The sequence below is a fragment of the Eubalaena glacialis genome, chromosome X (genome assembly GCF_028564815.1).
Source record: "Eubalaena glacialis isolate mEubGla1 chromosome X, mEubGla1.1.hap2.+ XY, whole genome shotgun sequence".
NCBI lineage: Eukaryota > Metazoa > Chordata > Mammalia > Artiodactyla > Balaenidae > Eubalaena > Eubalaena glacialis.
Window position 1 is genome coordinate 86,087,143 of NC_083736.1, and position 4,186 is coordinate 86,091,328.

General features: G+C 34.7%; 1 pseudogene; it reads left to right on the forward strand.

The window, feature by feature from the left end:
* The first annotated feature begins 3,022 nt into the window (after positions 1 to 3,022).
* Positions 3,023 to 3,600, forward strand: LOC133081835 (splicing factor U2AF 35 kDa subunit-like; annotated as a pseudogene).
* The last annotated feature ends 586 nt before the right edge of the window (positions 3,601 to 4,186 follow it).

The window sequence follows — 4,186 nt, forward strand, 5'->3', positions numbered from 1 at the left end:
GTGGGGAGAAAAACACTGTGAAGTTCATAGTCCAGAGGCATAGACTAATTAAAAGACTGAGACCTATTCATAGTACTACAGAACATTGTCCCCCCCACATACACTTTACCACCATATTTCTGAAGTCCTATTTACAGCAGTTCCTTTTACCCAGTTCATTATTTCCAGCTATTAAGAAAAAATTATAACATAAATACAGACAAGTCAAAAAAAAACACAATTTAAAGAGACAGATCAGAACCAGACATGGAAGGGATGTTGGAACTGTCAGATCAGGAATTTAAAACAACAATAATTAACATGGTAAGGGTTCTAATGGATAAAGTAGACAGCATGCAAAAATAGATGGGCAATGTAAACAGAAAGATGAAAATCCTAAGAAACAACCAAAAAGAAATGCTAATGATTAAAAACACAGAAATGAAGAATTATTTCTGCTGGGCTTATTAGTAGACTGGACACAGCTAAGGAAAGAATCTCTGAGCTTGAGGATATCTCAAAAGAAACCTCCAAAACTGAAAAGCAAAGAGAACAAAGACAAATAAACAGAAGAGAATATCCAAGGACTGTGATACAACTACAAAAGGTGTAGCATACACATAACAGGAATACCAGAAGGAGAAAAAAGAGAGAAAGAAACAGAAGAAATATTTGAAAAATAATGACTAAGAATTTTCCCCAAATTAATGTCAGACACCAGCCCACAGATACAGGAAGCTCAGAGACCACCAAGAAGGATAAATGCCCAAAAAAACCCCAAAACCCTACACTGAGGCACACCAATAAGAGTGTTTACAGTGGCAATATACATAACAGCTTCAAACTCAAAGACGTACAATAACAAAAGTAATTAGGAAGAGATCATTTCATATACATGTGCTTCCAAAACTGTAAGAGAAAAACATTTATGTTATTTATAGTGTTCCATACCCTGGGAAAAGAAGAAAACACATACAAATGCTTATAAAATACATACAAAATAAAATGCATATAACTATACAATTTCATATACAATATCTGAAATGTGTATAATTTATTTCAGGAAGTAATGAGTTTTATGAGTAAAAATAAAGCAGGGTAAAAGGGATAGAGAATATGGGGAAGATAGTGTTATGGAGGTCATGGAAATCCACTGGGATAGATGATATTTGAGCAGGAATTTAAGAGAAATGAAATTGAGCCACATAGACATCTTTAGGAAGAACATTCTAGGCAAAAGAATCAGAGTGGAAAAGTCCTGTTTTACGAACATGGTTGGTATTTGGGGGGAAAAAACATGGAGGGTATTAATGGCTGCCGTGGAGTGACTAAGAGCAAATAGTGATAGGAAATGAGATCAGAGAAGCAGCTGAGGGCCGTATCTTTCTAGGGACGCATAAGCAACTGCAAAGAATTTAGATTTATTCTGAAAGAGAGGATATCTTGAGAAGGTGAGTGATATATATTTGTAAAGGATAATTCTGGCTGTTCTATGGTGAATAGACAAGCAGGGCAAGTATGGATGCAGGGAGAAGATTTAGAGGCTATGGAAATACAAGTAGTATTTGGAGATGGTGAGAATGGTCAGATTATTACAAATTTAGAGCTGATTAATTGAACGTGGTATATAAGAAAAAAAAATCAATACTGATGCCAAAGATTTTGACCTGAGCAAGTGGAAGAATGAAGTTGCCTTTTATTGAGATGTGTTATATTTGTAAAGGAAAATGTTCTATGTATCTATGTATCTATCTATATATAATAATGTTGTAGTAGATATATCTGGTGTGGGATTAACGATGATTGTGTGTGTGTGTGTGTATCTATACTTTTAATTTGTATTCAACAAATGTATTTGTTTTCTATTGCAGCCATAACAAATTACCACAAATGTACTGGCTTAAAACAACACAAATTTATTATCTTATAGTTCTGTGGGTCATAAATCTAACATGGCTCTCACTGAACTAAAATCAAGGTGTCAGCAAGGCTGCATTCCTTCCCGGAGGCTCTACGAGAAAATTCACTTCCAGCTTCTAAAGGTCACCCGCATTCCTTGGCTTGCACCCCCCTTCTTTCATCTTTAAAACCTTTAATGTCAAATCTCTTTGACACTTACATTGACACACACTTCTCTTTGACCACAGCTGGGAAACAGTCTCTCCTTTTTAAAGATTCTTTTGATTAGGTGGGGCCCACTTGGATAATCTGGGACAATCTCTGGGATAATCAATGTCTTTAATCACATCTGTATAGTCTCTTTTACCAGGTCGATAGCATATTCACAGGTTCCAGGAATTAGGACATGGACATATTTGGGGGACTGTTATTCTTTCTACCACAACAAAAAACCATTTGTGGAAGAAATATTTGCATGGGTGATATTTAAAATATTCTTATGCCCATTACCCATCAATAATCACTGCTGAATTTTTAGTTAACTTCCTTCTAAACTCTGAGCATGTATGCTATTTTTTCTTTTTCCAATTAATATTGTAATATACGCACACGTATTCATTGAACATTCACTTGTCAGTGTCAGGCCCTGTGTTTGACACCAGAGATATAAACTATAACTTACTTTACCTATATAACATTATATTATAAACATTTGCATATGATTTTCAAAATACCATATGGATGTACCAAAATTTATTCAACATTACACTAATATTGGACCTTAGAATTACCACATTATAATTCACACATAAATTTATATACATTTTTGTGCATTTTCTGGATATTTTATCTGTATGTATTGATACAAATATGGTGCTCATCATTCTGCAACCATTACATTTCAATTAAATATATCTTAAAGAACTTTCTATCTTACTACATATAAATATGAATAATTCAATAGAATGGATATACTATATTTAACTTAGTGATTATTATTATCATGAATATTTAAGTTTTTTCTATTTGTTTTCTATCATAGGCTGTTTTTTTAAATTGCTTTCCCCAAATGTTGTGCCGATTTAAATTCCCTTCATAGAAGGTCAGCTGTGTAGGCAGTAGTATTGGCAGCGGCAGGTGGGAAATGGCAGACTACTTGATCTCCATCTCTGGCACCAAGAAAGACAAAGTCAACTGTTCATTTTATTTCAAAATTGGAGTATGTCCTCATGGAGACAGATCCGCTCAGTCGCACAATAAACCAACCAGACCATTGCTCGCTTGAACATGTACCATAACCTTCAAAACTCTTCATTGCCTGCTGACAGTTTGTGCTGTGCTATGAGTGATGTCAAAATGTAAGTACATTATGATGAATTTATTGAGGAGGTTTTTACAGAAATAGAAAAATAGAGTTAAGTTGAAGAGAAGAACGTCTGTGATAACCTTGGAGATCACCTAGTTGTAAACATGTATGTCAAGTTTCATCCTGAAGAAGATGCAGAAAAGGATTTGATTGACTTGAGGCTCTCCTCTGGGACAGACTTCAGAGAAGCCTGCTGCCACCAGTATGAAAAGGGAGTGTGTACAGGAGAAGGCTTCTGCAACTTCATGCATTTGAAGCCCATTTCTAGAGAACTGTGGTGAGAGTTATATGGACACCATTGCAAGAAGCATAGATGGAGGTCAGGGTCTGGGGACCAGAGTGTGGACAGAAGGTAGTGGAGAGATCATGAAAGATGTGGGCAATTCTAAGCCATGCCATTTTTACCCTATGCCTTCTAGAAAGTGTAGTTGATTGACCAAATTATTTCATAATGGGAATTTTTTAAACAACAACAACAAAACCAACAAAGATGGGTTTCTGAATAAAATCTGTAGTGATATAGTAAAAAAATAAATAATATGCATCACAAGTTTATGAAGCTGACCATCTCATATAACATTGGCTATTGATTTAATATTGATTTTTTATTACAAACAATATTGAATATTTTGTTTGCTAATGGCCATTTATATTTCTTTTCCTAGTTATTTATTGTCTCTTTATATTTTTACCACAAAATAGCATTCTTCATATATCAATAAGATTGTTTGGTTCTGCCCCTATAATGGGCAGAATTGAGCCTATATATTGGAGATCAATAGTACTAGCAGCTGAGTTGTAATTAGGAAAGGCAGGGACTAGCAGATAGGTTATATTTGTTGTGCATAAAGACTATAAAATGAATGACTATGAAATTAGGGATAGAATTAGATGAGGTTACCAAAGACAGAAACAAGCAGTTCAACATGGCTAAGCAATGGA